The 19,191-nt window shown below is 37.8% G+C and overlaps 1 protein-coding gene and 1 pseudogene across 1 annotated transcript in view; both read right to left on the reverse strand.

Moving 5' to 3' along the window:
* The window catches only part of IL1RAPL1 (interleukin 1 receptor accessory protein like 1), a 674,106-nt gene that overhangs the window by 620,410 nt on the left and 34,505 nt on the right, over positions 1-19,191 (reverse strand). The gene's annotated exons all lie outside the window — the stretch shown is intronic.
* Positions 4,370-5,814, reverse strand: LOC133051678 (actin-related protein 2/3 complex subunit 1A-like; annotated as a pseudogene).

Genomic DNA, 19,191 nt, shown 5'->3' on the forward strand with positions numbered 1-19,191 from the left:
CAAGATACTTCTTTTGAACTATTTTGAGTTATAGTTCTGTCACTAGTCTCTCAGGGAACGATAATACAAAAGATGTGTATGAAAAAGCAGTATTTCTAATATACAGGCTTCTCTTTCAAGCCAATTGTTGTCTAAAACTAAAAGCAAATATTTAACAACCCAGTGAAGCAAAATTTTAATAACATCTACAGAGCCTTCCTGAAAATATAATGAATCAAAACCTATAATTTAACACTTTAGACTCATTATAAATACAGCATTCTATGTTCAAATGCATTTGGCTCAGATATATATATACATACACATATATGCTATTTATCATATAATACTAAAAGTAACCATTTCCTAAAGAAATTAAGTTCATATGCCTCTCATGCACTTTATAATTGACTCAGCCAGCAACTTATTCATTCACTCAATGAGTCATTTATTCAAGCCTTCAACGATAGAAACCGTGCTAATTGCTGAAGTCAAAAAACAGAAAATCAAGATATTGTCTCTTTGTCCTTAGAAAGCTGAATCCAGAGAAAGGGATATTTCAAGAAAAGTTTTTAAAGACTAATTCTAATATAATGAATAATAATTATAATAATTAGCAACTGTTAATAATTTTTATTTTAAGCACTTTGTGTCTAGTATCTAATACTGAAAAAATCCTTTGATACATATTGTATGTATCATTATTATAACTCCGATTTTTCAGATTAGGAAATGGCAGTTAATTGAGATCAAGATACTTTTCCAAGGTCACACACGAATGAACATGAACTCAAGGATCATGAACAGCAAAGCATCTCTTTTAGCCAGCACAGTAATATATTCCTTTACTGCTGTTGATTTTCAATTAAAGAGAATACTAATATGTTTTCCTCTATAAATCTGAAAGTCATTTTATACAGATATGCTCTTTTATCTCTTTTGACAATGATTTCAGATAAAATAATCCATAGTCAGCTTAAAATTTAAGACTTGACAAGGTTCAATTGAATTTTATACTTCAAAAACTATCCTAGGCAGTATTCTGATAAACATTAAAAATGTATATAAGTATTTACACATACATCTTTTAAACCTAGGCAAATCTTCTCAGTTATCTATTAAGGTATTGCAGTAAAACTTTCAAAGCCATTTTATAAGTGTACATTTGAGGTTAGCATTTTACATTTTACACTATTTATATTCATGTGTACATCTTTAAAAACAAAAAGAAACAAAGGTATTTACAGATAATGCTAGAAATCAGACTGGTACAGATTATACATATGTTTAATACAGGTAACTGAATATGAAGGTCAGGTTTATTTAAAAAAGAATAACCGATATGATTCAGGTACCTTTTTATAAACAGACAAAAAATCTGTAGCTATCATATACTTTTTGAACCATACTTTGTAAAGTTACCTACAAGCTAAAGTAAAGAATTAAATAGTGCCGTTCATTTGATATTAATTGAGTATCTCTATGAAACAAGTGTATCTATCAAATCTATGTAGGTAGTTTTGTGATTTTGTGCTCTGAGGAATTCTCAATTGCATCTCCTGCTTTTCAAGACATTAGAATGGTATCCTGAAAAACAGCTTGTGACATACCATACTCTTTTCTTTTTCACTTTTTGTTCTACTAATGGTTTAATAGAGATCTTAGTATCACTCATAGTAATACTTTCTTTATATATGTGATCTCTTATGATCATGATAATAGCCCTAGAGGAAGGTACTATTATTACCCTCATTTGACTGGTAACAAATTTCTGGCTTCAAGAAACCAAGTCATTTTCCTAAAGCCATAAATCTAATAATCTGGGTTTTCTGTTTTCAAAGCCTCTGCCACACTTAACCAGTTAAGCCAAGAACCTCTTTTAGTATTCTACTCAAAAATAACTCTCACATTTGTGATGACAAAAAAAAAAAAAAATATATATATATATATATATATACATATATATATATGTATATATATATGAAACAAGATGTTAACACTGGAGTTGAAACTAGGCAATAGCTTGCAACAGATGTGAAATAGTTGTGTGAGTTACATATCACTAGAGATTTTTTAAAGGAAATTGGTAAGCATCTGTTCCTCACTCTGGAAAACTTTGATGACTTTCCTATTATAAATGGTTTACAAAAGTGCAGAGGTAGGATTTGGTGCAGATACTTTTGGGAAAGAGCTGTCATCTGTCTCCTGGGGAAAGAGTTGGGGATTATGACCCATCGTCTCCAGCCAACTAAAGGGGTCTTACAAGGACCTCTTCCAAATATATGGAATGTATTCTAAGCAGCTGGGAGAATGAAGTTTACCTCATATCTGAGTGAGGCAAAGCAGTTGCTTCAGCAGGAAAAATGAGCCTGTGTTCAAAACTTTGGGGCCACAAGCATGTGAGTGTTTTACTATGCCCTGGGTGTCAATAAGACACATCTCCACAAAACAGCCCCATTCTCTGTCTGTTATTCCATTTTAATTATTAATGCTGCTGCTGCTGCTGCTAAGTCACTTCAGTCGTATCTGACTCTGTGTGACCCCACAGACGGCAGCCCACCAGGCTCCCCCGTCCCTGGGATTCTCCAGGCAAGAACACTGGAGTGGGTTGCCATTTCCTTCTCCAATGTATGAAAGTGAAAATGAAGTCGCTCAGTCGTGTCCGACCCTTAGCGACCCCATGGACTGCAGCCCACCAGGCTCCTCCGTCCGTGGGATTTTCGAGGCAAGAGTACTGGAGTGGGTTGCCATTGCCTTCCCCTTAATTATTAATAGCATCCCTTTTTATTCAGAAAAGTATGTCAGTTTGGATGATAAATTATATAGTCATCTTAATGTTGGAACAGGGCTTCCCAGGTGGCGCTGGTGGTAAAGAACCTGCATGCCAATGCAGGAGAGGTAAGAGATGCAGGTTCCATCCCTGGGTCGGAAAGATCCCCTGGAGAAGGGCACGGTAAACTACTCCAGTATTCTTGGCTGGAGAATCCTATGGACAGAGGAGCCTGATGGGCTACAGGCCATGTGGTGACGAAGAGTCCCACATGACTGAAGTGACCTCACAATGTTGACCTAGCGAGTGCTAGTGACCTAGCACAATGTTGGAACCCACAGAAGATAGGATCAACATGCAGTTGACTTGGGCTCTGTCCAGTGGACATCTAACAAGAATATAGGAATCTCAGTAGCAAGAATCTGGAGGTGAAGCCTAGATTTTCAGGAAAGAAGGATATAATCACCTGTCTTCTTCACACAGAATAGAGATGCCTCTAATGGAGTCAGGGAAACTACGGGGGATGGGGAGGAGAGAACGGGGAGGAGACAGGGAAGGAGAGAGAAGGAGAAATCTGAACTTTTTGAATCCCTTCACCCATATTATCCAAATGTACTTATACATTCTTAAAGCCACAGCACTTAGATATAATTCATGTAACATATCATTCATCCATTTCAAGGGCACAATTAAATGGTTTTTAGTACATATATTTATAGGGTTGTGCAACCAACACCACAAAGTATGTTGTTGTTTCGTGGTTCAGCCGTGTCCAGTTTTTTGTGACCCTATGGACTGTAGCCCGCCAGGCTCCTCTGTCCATGGGATTCTCCAAACAAGAATACTGGAGTGCATTGCCATTTCCTTCTCCATCCATAAAGCATGTATCCCTCTAAAAAAAATCCCAACCCATAAGCAGTTATCCTCCTACCCCCTGGCCACACTTTAGTAAAGAGTCATTTTATACATAACAGTAACTAATAAATAGCATTACCTGGTTAAAAGTTTAAGAATTAGAAAAAATAGAAATAGCCTCTAACAGAAAACTGCCCAAGGCCAGAGTTACATGAAATGAACTGAAAAGAATTAGGTGAAAAACTGGAAATTAAAGAATATATTAAGGATATATATTTCAAAGATGAAGTGCAAATGTAATTATTAAGAACTGACAAGTGATTTGACCTCTGTCATTGTTAGTAAACAATATAAATCAAGTTTAATTTAATTTGCCTTTTTCACTTTAATACAATGGAAGAGAAACCTTGAGCAGATGGCATATATAGCATTCATTCTCAACTCCAGCTATCCATTAAAATCACCAAGGAAACTTGTAAAACATACCAACATCCTAGTACCCAGGAAAATTAAATCTGAGCATTAGAGATTCTAGTCTAGAGGCAGCATTCAAATGCTACTGTACACTGTCATAATTTTCATGAGCATCCAGGATTTTTAGAGTTTGAGAGGGAAATGTAAAAGACAACAGGTTTAGATTATACACATAACTTTACTTTTTCTTTTTGTAGAAGTATTGTGTAAAATAATGGGGGTGTGTTGTCATGTGGAAATATGGAAGCAGGAAAATACTAAAAACGATTGCTATATAAGAAAGAGCATAAATTCTTTTTTTTTACATATTCAGTGTTTTTATTTAATTTTTTTCAGCAGACAATTTACATACCTCCCCACCCCTTCCTTTAAGTTAGTGTTGACAACGTTCCATAATAAACTACTTAAAGAGAAGCTTTGGTCAAGAATGGAATGAAATTGCAAAACAAAACAAAACAACCCCCCAAACAAAACCCAAATCACTGCTGCTTTAAAAAAAACCAACACTTTCACCAATTATGTTCAAACGAAACACACAAGGCAGTTTGCGCCATGTGCGTCTTCAGTGTTTGCTGGCGGCGGGCTCCCCTCCCCATGCGAATGGCAGAGCTGCCCCGGCGCAGCCGGTCCGTCCTCATGCTGGGTCTGGAGGCTCGCTCAGCTTCACATTATCCGAAGACCCTGGATGGAAGACTCTAAGGTCTTGAAATCCCAAATGGTCATGGCTCCGTCGATGCCGGTAGTGCAAAATTTGCGACAATCTTGCTTGTCTACCTCATAAATAGACACTTGGGTGATGCTGTTCTGGTCCAGCGTCTCCAGCGCCGTGTTGCGGTCCTCGGTCGTGGCTAGCTTGTCCATGTTGCGGAAGCGCTCCATGGCCGAAATGTTGTGTTGGATGCTCTGTTTAGGGATGTCCAGCTTGGAGACTAAGGTCAAGCAGCCGCGGTCATCGTAGTTAAAGAGCATGGGGCAGCAATCGTGGTCAGCAGCCACGACGCTGTTCTCTGAGACGAATGACACACTCAGGAGGGGCAGGAATTCCGTCTTCAGAGTTGAGACCTGCACGCTTTTTGAGGCATCGGCAACAGACACGGTGCTGTCGTGGCTGACCCAGGCCAGGCGGCTGTCACTGGCCGAGAAGCTGACCCCGTGCACCCAGCCGCTGGTGCCTCTGCCACCGAACTTGGACATCAGCTGACCGAAAGGCATCTTGCTGCCCCAGGGTGTGCTGGCTGGCTTCTCATCCACTTCTTTAATGTAGGCAGAAAACACTCTGCATTTGAAGTCGCAGGATCCCGCAGCCAGCAAGACGTTGTTGGGATGCCAATCCAAGCTGAGGACCGTGGAGCGGATGGGCTTTTTAATGTGCTTGCTCACCCACCAGTCATTTTCAGACTCAAAGTAACAGACGGAGATGAGTTGTGCTCTGCTATCCACAGCAAACTTGTTCTCTAGTGGGGACCACTTGACGAAAGTGGCCGCCCGGTTAATTCTCAGGATCACCAGGGTTGGCTTCCAGACACCATCCTTCTGACTCCAGATGTAGGCATTGCGGTCAGCCCTGCAAGTGACGATGCGGTCACTCTTGGGAGCCCAGTCGATACCTGTGATGTGTCCATTGTGTTCCTTGAGTTCATGAGCTTTCACCCACTGACCCCTGTTCTTCTTATAGATGTGGACTTCGTGATTATTGGGGCTAAGGGCGATCTGGGTACGATCCCTGTTCCAGGCATGACAGGTGATTGGCTCCAATAAAAACTGATGCAGGGACATTATTCTTAGTGTTTTCAAAGGATAGAAAGCTGGGATCGGGGCTGTCCGGACAGGCTCGGAGCGTTGAATTCGCGGACTCTGGTCAGTCGACGTGAACAGGCTCCGGCGGGCGCAGGTGGAGGGATAAAGAGCATAAATTCTTAAGTTCTACAAAGTTGGTACAGATTCTAGCCCTGATATAACAGTGGTAAGTCATATAAATTCTATGAGCCTTGAATTTTCAGCTGGGCAATGGAAATAATCATAGTTCACTTATCTGCAGTGTCATTGTGAGAATAGGAAAAAGCATATTATTAAAGTATAACAAATGGTGGCTATGTTATTATTCCAATAAGTTAGTATTAGAGTTGAAACAAATTAAATAATTATCTCTTTTTTACAGGCTGTTCATTTAATGAGATAGTGAAGTCTATGGCCCTTTAGAACAATGCATTCCCAAGAGTACTAATCTTTTCAAGTATTATTAAAAATACATTTATAACGTAATTATAGATGCAAGTATAAAAATGCAACAATGTGCAAAATATACAATTTTTTCCTACACTGAAAGTACAGTGGCTGCTAATACTTTCCCTCTATTTGGTAAAAGTTCAAACTCAACAGGAAACTCTCTCTTTGGATAAAAATTGAGACTCCTCAGAAAGGCATACACCTGAGATATTATATTAGAGAGATATCATCATTGACTATATCTAAGGTCATAAATATGCCTTTATATACAAACCAATTCATCAGAAATAAGACAAGGAGATACAGGATCCATTGTTCAAAGGCAAGTGTCAGTGAATTAACAAAATACTTTGAATGAAACCAGGTGTCAATTTCTCTTATCCTAACCTCCACTACGTAAAAGAGAAAGAACAGTTTTGGTGTTTCTTCACAGATACATGTGTAAGGTTTTCTAATATATACTAATATTCTCACATGTAAATAAGTAGACAAATGGATCTTTAAATGATCAAGAAGATAATGTCTGAAATGGTCCCTTGTGAAATATATCAACCAACTGAAACAGTAACTGATTTTATATTTATTTTATTTTTTCACATAAGTGAAAAGAATACAGATGGCAAAATAGTCTTAGAATTCAAAACAAGTATGAAAAAAAGACAGTGGCAATTCTTATCAATTAATTTTGAATAACTGCACAAGGAAGAATATGGAGTATCAACATGAAGATGTGAAAAAGTTCATCTGTCCAACAGAATTAATTCCTGGGTGACCTTTGACAGCTTAATTAATTTAAACAAATGTTTACTGCTTACTTTGGGACAGATCCCATTCTAAGTACTCTGAGTACAAACACGATTAATAGATGCACATTCTTCCCCTGGAAATGGGAAGTGATTGAGATATATATTCATACTTTATTTTTTTAATTATCTGTATCAAAATACTTGATGAATATGAATAGTGACCATATTTTAATAAATTAACCTAAATATCTGTCAAATTGGAGGAATTTTCGATGCTATGTGAAGAGGGGAGAGAACCAAGAAATATTTATGAGCTGATCCATACAAAGCTAAATAGAAAAATGCTAAAACCAATAGCAGCTGTCTTTTTAAAACTGACAAAAAAATTAATCTTTATTTATGGTGAATTGGCTTGTCTATAAAGGCATATTTATGATCTTTAATTTTGTATGGGTTAAAAAAAGTAGAATAGCTTGGTCTTTACCAGCACATTTCACAATTTAAAATACCACTGAATAATGACAACAGTAGAAAACTAATTGCATATTCCACAAGCCACATGTGTATAAAGCAGCGATGTTGAATTGTTTGTGTGATTATGTAAGAATTCATGAGGAAATAAACTCATCTTATAGGTGATTTAAACTGTATGACATGATTCCAAACCCAAAAAGGGCATCCTTTTGTAAATTAGAGTGTGTGTTATGTTCAATTATGTGAAATTTTTTGTGCTGCTGTAGGAGACCAAAAAAGAAATAAAGAGAAATATTTGAATCAGGGTATGGTGCTAGGGATGCAAGAGAGGATATGGGGGGAAAAAAGAAAATACTTAGTTGGCAAAATGTGCAAAGCTTGGTATCTGACTGAACAAGAAATTGAGCATGTTGGGGAACAAGAATGACTCCATTGTTTCTAATCTAGGTAACCCTTAGGATGCTGAGCTAAGAGAAGAAGGGGCGAGACTTACACCCATGGAGCTACATGCTGAGGTGCTTAGCCTGTTGTTTTTAAGAACTTCACTCATTATCAATAACAAGTAAAGAAGCATACTTGCTAAAAAAAAATGAAATAAGCAACACTTTCAAAACTAATATTTAAATTTATGTGTATAAAAAAATACAACAAAGTATTTTCTTATCACTTAAAAGCTGATACTTGTTCTTTTTAACCTGACTTAAAAGATGACAAAAATTCTAAGAGATTAGTCTAAGAACAATTGAGTTATCAAAATAATTGTTGCTCTATAATGATGACTATTTTCCTGAAAATATTTTCAAAAAGTGTGAAAAATCTTGAACATATTTTACTGGCTCTTTGAAAATTTTCCTTTGCATATTTTGCCACCAAATTTAGACAAAGTGAGCAGCATAACATTATCACTTATGGTATCACAGTTATTCCTGACATATTATGATTAGCCCTGATTGAAGTGACATTTCCAACATATACCAAATTTGTGAAAATGGTAATTGCATTCTGCATTTACATGAGGTTATTCTTTTAGCCTGCCAATTGGTTATACAAGTTTTATAGGTATCTTTCTGAGAAATAAAACAAACACTGAACTCTATGCATACTTAGATCATTAGTGTTATTTTGCAATAACTCTGTTTTATTTTTTATGTCTGCCAATAATGATTAAAGATAGGCTGACTTATACTGACTGAAACAAAGGGAAAATATCACATCAAATCCGTAAGGAGTAGTTTTGTATTAAAATATTGTGCTTCTTTCCAAATAACGCAAAACACGCAGGTCTCTTGGCTCTTTAATCCTATATTATAGGGTCTTTCCCATATTAGTGAAATGCTTATATGGTTCAAATCAGTTAACTAATATCTTCCTGATGATCCTCGGCTACAGAGAAAATCTCTCCCAGGAATATAATAACCCACATTTTCAAAAGAAAGTCAAAATTCCTTATGGTAGTCACATGCTATCTCTATACAAATTACAAATTAAAATTCAAGTATTTATTGAATCTTTCTCTGAATCAACCACAGTGCTAGGTTAATAAGACATTGCTGTTGTTTGATTGCTAAGTTGTTTCTGACTTTTTTGTGACCCCATGGACTGTTGCCTGCCAGGCTCCTCTGTCCATGGGATTCTCCAGGCAAGAAAACTGGAGTGGGTTGCTATTTCCTTTTCCAAGGGATCTTCCCAACCCAGGGATCGAACCCACGTCTTCTGCATTGCAGGCAGATTCTTTACTGCTGAGTCACCGGGGAAGCCTAACAAGACTTAGTTTGAAGTATAAGTTCTCTCTCATATAGCCTGCTGCCAGTTGCTAGACGTCTTATCCTGTTTGAGCCTCACTGTCTCATTATTTAAATTAAGATAACATTTCTTACTTCCTGAGCTTGTTATCTCAAATAATATGTCACATGTGAAAGGTTTTGTTAAGAGTATTGGATATATTATTGTTGCTGTGCAGGATTATTGAGGGACTAAAAAGAAAACATATAAGAAATGTATTGAAAACATATTTAAAATATCATGCAAATGGAAGGTGTTCTTTTTACTTTTGAATAAATTTACACATACACACACATACACAGGCACACAAACATGAATGCTGCTAAAATGGAAAGATTCCTCTATCTTCCCAGAAGACATATTATATTTAATGTGCAATCATGTCCTCTTTTACTTAAATATTCAGTAGTGATCCCTCAGGTAATGAAACAAATCAATAAATATATAGCATGGACTCAGAAGCATAAATTTTGGTGAATTTTATGAAGTCTTTAAGGTTTTCCTTTCTGATTGAAATTGCTGTCACAGATACAACAGTTTTTATCTATTGTGCATCAGCAGATGCTATGCTAAACACACCATTATGTATAAAAATATTTTCTAACAAATAATCACCTATGAACAATATTCTTCAAAAGAAAAGAAAATGAGAGTATTCATGAACTACATATGTCTGATTTTAAAAGCCAAACGTGGTTAATTTCCTAGATGAATTACTAGAAGACATCAGTCCCTTGACCTTTGAGGGATTAAAAAAAAATACAAACTCGCTTTTGTTGTCATGTTAACACCATTGTTTTTGACAGTTATTTTGCATATTTTCTAGTGTTTTTCTTGACACCAATAAAAATCTGGCAGCCATGTTATCCTTCCTCTAAACCCGGAGTTAGGGTTTCAGCAATTATGACACAAGATCCTAAAATATTTGGGAAGGATTAGAAAATTTGTCCTAGAATTATGATTTAATCCTATAGATATCACCATCATTGATCCTGCCTAGTTATTATTCTCACTTTATAATTCAATCACAAATCAAAATACACATGCTTTGGCTTTCTCTTTGCCTTTAATTTTCATTTTTCATAATGTGCCTCAGGACCTTTGGCAATGGGGCAGGTGGAATGTTTTGCTTGACCTTGAGGTCACCTATGAAGCTGACCATATCTGACTTTTTTCGTGTTCATCAGAGACAGTTCAGGAATCCTGTCATTTTCTCTGATTCTGGGATGCTTATTATAGCTCATTTCTTGATTGAAAAATAAACTAAGATCCATTCTAGCAAAAAAATAATAACACTTAGAAGAGTAGAGGAAATATTTTGGAACAGAGAGCACAGAGAACAGTCTAAAGGGCACTGGGGTTATCAACAAAGGAGAATAGACAGCAGATTGGTAAAGATTTTCAGAAGAGAAGGGACTGCACAGTGGAGTCTGGGTCTGGAATGAAGGAATGCCTGAGGAAGTCTTCCTGACTTGTTTGGAAGCCCTTTCACTCAACCTTTTGAAATTTGCTATCTTTATCTCCTCGCCCATACCTGCCACTCCTGCCCCTAATAACTACAACCCTTGGATTTTTCCTTGACTGAGCTCCCTCTCTATTCTTTATCCCAACATCTTGGTTTAATCCAACATTTACTTTTTTCTTTTGAGTGCATCTCATCTCAGGTACACCATCTCAACCTTAGCCTATGATTCCAATATCGCTGGGAAGATCTGAGGACCTCTTTCCTTTTCTTCTTTAAAACCAAGCTCCAGGTAAGCAGGAATGACTGAAAACTCACTCTCTTTCAATTCATTCTCTCTCTGCTGATAGAACTACCTCCTACAAGGAGTGATCATGGGATGGTTCCACTAGCAAACCTCTCAATTCCTTGTTTACAGAATTATTCACATGGACTGTAAGGCTACTGCTTCGATGACTCATATGAGGCTTCCTTATTGGTCTCAGACTTAACTCCTTACTGCAGGCAGATTTTCTGCCTTACCTATACATTAGAATCACTAGGGGGGCTTTAAACAAACAAAGAAAACACAAAAACACATTCCCAGGCTTTATTCCAGATCAGTGAAAGCAGAATTTCTAGGATGTTTTAGGCACAACTTGGACAATTATAAAAGTTTTTCCATGTGACCTTAGTGTACAAATCTATTTGATAACCACTAGAGTATGTAAGCAGAAGCCCAATTTCTTATTTTAATATAAATACACACACACACACACACACACACACACACACACATATATAAATTGACCCTCTGCTTGGAATCAACTTATGTGTATTCAAAGCACAGATTATTGTAATTATATATTGATTTGTTTTATCACATCATTATTATCTTGACTCATCTGCTGCTCTGTCTGGACAATTATCTGGAACCATACTTTCCCCTCATATCTGGAGTCCAACATGGAAATTAATAGCTCCAACTCTTTGTACATACTTACATACTTTTCCCTTAGTCTGGAATGATGTTTTGACCCTTGGCCGTCTCACAGATTGCTCTTCATCCTTCAAGGCCCAGGTTAAACATCAACTTCACTGGAACAATTTTTCCACTTTTTCTAAACTGACTGGCTTGCCTTGGTATGTCATTCATATTTTTCCCAGAGCACCCTCCCTGTCACAGGGTAACATGTCTGTTAGTGTAAAGGTTATTTGAGTGCACGGTCCCTTCATCTCTGTGCCTCTAACATGCAGCAAAGGACATATCATATGGATTATGGTGGATGTTTTAGAATGAGTGAATAAACGAACCAACTGTACATTAAGAATACTTATTTAAAAAAAGATAATTTACAGTCATTGTACATCTGTTAAGTGACGGGTGTCCTGCTAAAGATGTTATTCATGTCACTTCATTGAGTTCTCAAAACAATTAAAAGAAAAATTTACCATGGGTATCCCCATTTTACAACTCAGGAAACTCAAAGAGGTTGTTACTCAGACAGTTTAATCATCAAGGTCCCTATGTTAGGACTTACTCTTTGTTCCAAGAAATCCTTTCCCAGGAAATAATGCTGTAAACTACTATATAGCTTCATGGGTGGCTTCAGGAAATTCCTGAAAATACATTTATCTGTACTATAGAGTGATCAACCAGCTTTGTCTCAAAACAATAAGTTATTTTTTGGGGAAAAACTCTTTATTGGACAATGGATTGTTCAGCTGGATAATCTCTCACTGATTAACAGCTCTTTATTCATAAAAATCCTTGATTCGCTGCATCCACCAATCCTTGTACATTATATCTTGGATTTTGCTCAATTTAATTCTTATCTCTGCATTCAAAGACCTACTTTATACTACTTGAATCCAACCCCCACCCCAATCTATACGTATCTCCCCTCAACCTCCATCTTCTGAGAATCTACTAAGAACCTGTCAAGATGTTAGTCTCCTTTACTGCACCAGGTAATCAACTCAGCTTTGCTTAATCAAAGTGGTGGTTATTTTGGGAATCTGCCACTAATTCATAGCACTCACTTCCCAGAGTCAAGAATAAACCCTTAACTAAATTTAAGTTTGAGGTAACTATCCTACATTGTCTCTGTTAATAAAATAAAATTAGCTTGTAAAATTTCAATCGACTTTATAGGACCTGTTTTTCAAGTATTGATATAAATGCTTCCTGACACACTTTTTAGGCTAAGAGAGGGTCTACAGTATTGTTTTCAGTATAGAACTCCATCCTTTGAAACTACAAAGTATGTAGGCTGAAGGCAGGGTTAGAGGACTAAATTAACATTGTGAGGAATGGTGAGTTCTTAGTAACATTTCCATGATTTGCTTTTTTTTTCTTTTTGGTACATCTGCTACACTTTTTATTTTTATATTGTGCCACCTTTTTAGGCTTCCTGGACAGAGAACCATTTCTGACAATAATTGCTCACACTGATTGTGTATTTATTGTGTGTAAGATACCTTTCTGGGGCTTTCCAGGTGGCACTAGTGGTAAGGAACCTGTCTGCCAATGTAGGAGACATAAGAGATGCGGGTTCAATACCTGGGTCCCCTGGAGGAGGGCATGGCAACCCACTCCAGTATTCTTGCCTGGAGAATCCCCATGGACAGAGGAGCCTGGCGGGCTACAGTGCATGGGTCGCAAAGAGTAGGATACGACTGAAGCGACTTTGCATGCATGCACGCAGACACCTTTCTATGATGCTTAGTTCTCTGGGTTCAGAAATAAACATGGATGACTGTACATCTTACAGGAATTTAAAACTGCTCCAAGATTATGGAATTTACTTGGTAGAAACTTAGATAGCTCTGGAAGAGTTTGATCTAGGGAGGGGCTTAATGAGATTTACATTTTAGAAGGTCTCTTACTTTGCTGAGAACAGATTAGGAAAAGAAAGAAGGGCATGGGAGGAATCAGCTGGAAGGTTGCTGGAAGTGGGAAAAGATGGAGAATGTGAGTATGTATGTGTGTGCATGCGTGTGTGTGCCTACATGTGCTCTTGTTCTATTGGAGACTAAAAGATGAGAGGCCTGATCCTGCTTTCAGTTTAAAATTTGGAGAGCTGCTTTGAGAGCAGTGAACTTGCCTGGTGACTCAGACAGTAAAGAATCTGCCTGCAATGTAGGAGATGTGGGTTCGACCCCTGGGTCAGGAAGATCCCCTGGAGAAGGGAATGTCAACCCATTCCAATATTCTTGCCTGGGGAATCCCATGGACAGAGGAGCTTAGCAGGCTGCAGTCCATGGGGTTACGAAGAGTCAGACACAACTGAGCGAATTTCACTTTCCGTTGAGAACACTGAAGATTATACACCCAAATTTAAATCTATTGATGGTTTAGTGAGAATGAAACTGTATCACAACCCTGCCCATTACAACTAGCTCAAGAGATGCTAGCTGAGTAAAGATACAAATGAATGGGCAAATATAAGAAGGAATAATGTGTAAATGGCTCTAAATACTTTACATTTTATTGTTGATTTAAAAAGAAATGAGTCTCAATGTTCTACTCAGAGATAAATGAGGAATTCCTTTCTCAACTAAATTTGGGAGCTACTAGGTGAAGCAGGGTTTAAGAAAGGTTTTATTTTTTAAACAAAAAAATTTAACATTTTTCTTATTATTGAAGAACACATCAAACAAGATTGAGTTTTTCAGTATGGTAGCCACCAAAAATATACGACTAATTTATATGATATAAAAGAAAAATTTTAATTATTCAGTTTTACTAGTCACACCTAGAAAAAGAAAGAGAATTCCAGAAAAAAACATCTATTTCTGTTTCATTGACTATGTTAAAGCCTTTGACTGTTTGGATCATAACAAACTGGAAAATTCTTAAAGAGATGGGAATACCTGTCTCCTGAGAAACCTGTATGCAGGTCAAGAAGCAGCAGCCAGAACCAGACATGGAACAATGAAAGTGAAAGTCTCTCAGTCATGTCCAACTCTTTGTGACCCCATAGACTATAGAGCCCATGGAGTTCTCCAGGCCAGAATACTGGAGTGGGTAGCCTTTCCCTTCTCCAGGGGATCTTCCCAACCCAGGGATCAAACCCAGGTCTCCTGCATTGTAGGCAGATTCTTTACCAGCTGAGCCACAAGGGAAGCCCAGGAATACTGGAGTGGTTAGCCTATCCCTCCTCCACTGGATCTTTTCGAGCCAGAAACTGAACCAGGTTCTCCTGCATTGCAGGTGGATTCTTTACCAACTGAGCTATCAGGGAAGACATGGAACAATGGACTGGTCCCAAATTGGGAAAGGAGTATGTCAAGGCTGTATGTTGTCACCTTGCTTATTTAACTTATATGCAAAGTACATCATGCAAAATGCTGGGCTGGATAAAGCACAAGCTGGAATCAAGATTGCCGGGAGAAATGTTGGTAACCTCAGATATGCAGATGACACCACCCTAAATGGCAGAAAGTGAAGAGGAACTAAAAAGCCTCTTGATGAAAGAGGAGGTAAAAGAGGAGAGTGAAAAGGCTGGCTTAAAGCTCAACATTCCAAAAATGAAGATCATGGCTTCTGGTCCCATCACTTCATGGCAAATAGATGGGGAAACAGTGACAGACCTTAAAGTCTGTCTTTATCAGCCCAAAATCTGATCTTGGGCTCCAAAATCACTGTGGATGTTGACTGCAGCCATGAAATTAAGAGATGCTTGCTCCTTGGAAGAAAAACCATGATGAACCTAGACAGCATATTAAAAAGCAGAGCTATTACTTTGCCAACAAAGGTCTGTATAGTTAAAGCTATGGTTTTTCTAACAGTGATGTACAGATGTGATAGGTGGACCATAAAAATGGCTGAGCACTAAAGAATTGATGCTTTCAAATTGTGGTGCTGGAGAAGACTCCTGAGAGTCCCTTGGACAGCAAAGAGATCAAACCAGTCAGTCCTAAAGGAAATCAACCCTGAATATTCACTGGAAGGACTGATGCTGAAGCTGAAGCTCCAATACCTGATGCAAAGAGCCAACTCATTAGAAAAAACCTTGATGATGGACAAGATTGAGGGCAGGAGGAGAAGGGGACATCAGAGGATGAGATGATTGGATGGAATCATTGACTTGATAGACATGAATCTGAGCAAACTCTAGGAGATGGTGAAGGACAAGAAGCCTGGCATGCTGCAGTCCATGGGGTCGCAAAGAGTCAAACACGACTGAGCAACTGAACAACAAAGTCACATCTTAAGTGTTTAACACTCACATGTGGTTACTGGTTAATGTACTGAATTAACAAAAATAACAGAATGATTTCCTCTTTATACAAAGTTATATTTAGTTCAGTCACTCAGTCGTGTCCGACTCTTTGTGACCCCATGAATCACAGCACACCAGGCCTCCCTGTCCATCACCAATTCCCAGAGTCCACCCAAACCCATGTCCATTGGGTCGATGATGCCATCCAACCATCTCATCCTCTGTCGTCTCCTTCTCCTCCTGCCCCCAAACTTTCCCAGCATCAGGGTCTTTTCAAATGAGTCAGCTCTTTGCATCAGGTGGCCAAAGTATTGGAGTTTAAGCTTCTAAATCAGTCCTTCCAGTGAACACCCAGGACTGATCTCCTTTAGGATGGACTGGTTGTATCTCCTTGCAGTTCAACGGACTCTCAAGTTATATTGGATATTGCTAATTCCATTGAACCAGAGACAATACTAGTCCTGAAAACAATCTTTGGGAAGCCAGTTCCCAAGATATCACTATTACAGGAATCTGAAACACAGCTCTACCATATTCTTTACTGTTTGATGCATATTGATTACATTTAGAATGGAAAGAAAGCAGGTAGTTGTTTTTAAAATTTAACCTTCATTTATTGAGTACATTTTATGTACAAAATGTCTTTTATATTGTGACTTGGTAAAAATAATTATGAGATATATACTGTCAAAGCAAAAATCTTTATGCATCATCATCAATGAGCTAGCTTTAAAGCTGTCATATACTGCTTTGATCTCTACTTTTGGCAATTTCTAATTGTGAAGTGTTCCTCTAGAAGGCAATTTGCCATACTCCATTTTCCTCCAATCAGCTGGAGAGTCCTAGAAATTTCATGGGGAAAAATAGTAATTTAGGAAATGGAAATTAGATTTTTCAGTTCATTTTCTCAGACAATGAAAAAACAAACTTAGAGCAACATCAAAGGAAAGGACTTTTATAAATTTAAATAAATAGGAATGCCTAGAAGGATTTAAATAGATCAAGATAAATCTTTCTCATGGCAATAAAGAAATAAATGCTGCAAGCTTCATTTATGTCTGAGTCAGAATTCAAGTTAACTTTTGAATTTACAAAGAAAATTTCGGAAGGGGATTGGAAGCTACTTAAGAGGTAGTAATAAATTGTTTATTCTCTGATTCTTCTGAGCTCCCTCATTATTTTGTTATTACATACATTTCCTAGGATTTGAAATGGTGCTTTTTTTTTTTTTTTTTTTGGTATGATCTCTCAAATGAGCATCTCTTCGGACAATGACATAAAATACTTAACACTGTCATGCTTCTTATTCATTGCTCTCCATTATGTTAATGTTCACATTCCAAACACAATTATTTCCATTTATTCTTTTCCTTACTCCATTAACCTTCCCCATGCTGTCTCATTAGTTAGATTCCAGAAATGATTTTTTTTTGCCCTTTCTAAATCTGTGTTTTAATGTGAATCTTTGTTTCTATTTTGTTTTGTTTTGTTTTCTGGTTTCAGTGTCTGATTTCTGCTTGTTCTATCAACTATATCACAGGAGAAAAAGAAGTCACAATATAATTTTCAAAAATGTAAACAACCTTAACCTCATACAAATACACCATGAACGTATGTGAAAGGTTTGGAGAGAGACAGAGGATAACAAAGTTCGTTCTAAACAAATACCAGAGACTGGGATATACAATCTGTGAAAATGACGAAAATGGCCTTGACCTTTCTCTTAGCTTGACTAAACATCAGATGGGTTTTTTTCCCTGAAGATCACCTCCCACCGCCCAAGTTCCTTTCTTCAGAGCATTTACTTTGAGAAACCTTGCAATTGTAGATTCTTGTTCTGTCTCTTTGAGATGTAAATCTTCTACAAGCCAGGAATATCTTTCTCAAGCACCTGGGAGGAATCCTTCTGACATGTAATCATCAAGAAGGACAGCACCCCTGTCCCTCGGTCTCTGTGGAAAAGTAGGAGTATAACTTTGATAAGTAGCAGTTAGCACAGGTGGTCTAATGTGCTGACCGACCTTCCCTTAATGCCGTCCAGTACATTTCCACTAGCTGAGATCTGTTTACAAACGTTCTATGGGACTTCCTTCGAGGTCCTGTGGTTAAAAATCCAGGCTTTCATTGCAGGGGGCATGAGTTCAATCCCTGGTCAGGGGATTAAGATCTCACATGCCAAGCAGCCAGAAAAGCAAAGCAAAACAACAGCAGAAACAAAGGCACTATGTCCCATCTCTGGTCCCTACTCCTGAGTCTTGAATGAAGTCCTCTTGCCATTTGTAAGAGCTGGCAGGTGCAATATCTCTTTGACAAAGGAAAAGTGCTGGAACAAGATTGCAAAATTAGATATGAAACTGGCTAATGTCCTACAGGATGATAAACTGCAACTTTGGGGTTTGGTTTTCTTCTGAAGAAAGAAAACAATGCCCAGTTGTGGATGTGAATGGGGATGGAAGTCAAGTCCAATGCTATAAAGAACAATGATGCACAGGAAACTGGAATGTTAGGTCCATGAATCAAGGTAAATTGGAAGTGGTCAAACAGGAGATGGCAAGAGTGAACATGGACATTCTAGGAATCAGTGAACTAAAATGGACAGGAATGGGCGAATTTAACTCAGATGACCATTATATCTACTACTGTAGGCAAGAATCCCTTAGAAAAAATGGAGTAGCCCTCAAAGTCAACAAAAGAGTCCAAAATGCAGTACTCGGGTACACTCTCAAAAATGACAGAATGATCTCTGTTCGTTTTCAAGGCAAACAATTCAATATCACAGTAATCCAAGTCTATGCCCCAATGACTAATGCTGAAGAAGATGCAGTTGAATGGTTCTATGAAGACCTACAAGACCTTCTAGAACCAAAACCCAGAAAAGATGTCCTTTTCATCATAGGGGACTGGAATGCAAAAGTAGGAAGTCAAGAGATACCTGGAGAAACAGGAAAGTTCAGCCTTGGAGTACAAAATGAAGCAGGCAAAGACCTAACAGAGTTTTGCCAAGAGAACGCACTGGTCATAGCAAACACCCTCTTCCAAAAACACAAGAGACATCTCTACACATGGACATCATCAGATGGTCAATACCAAAATCAGACTGATTATATTCTTTGCAGCCAAAGAAGGAGCTCTATATAGTCAGCAAAAACAAGACCAGGAGCTGACTGTGGCTTAGATCATCAACTCCTAATTGAAAAATTCAGACAAACTGAAGAA

This window comes from Dama dama, chromosome X (genome assembly GCF_033118175.1).
Source record: "Dama dama isolate Ldn47 chromosome X, ASM3311817v1, whole genome shotgun sequence".
Classification (NCBI taxonomy): domain Eukaryota; kingdom Metazoa; phylum Chordata; class Mammalia; order Artiodactyla; family Cervidae; genus Dama; species Dama dama.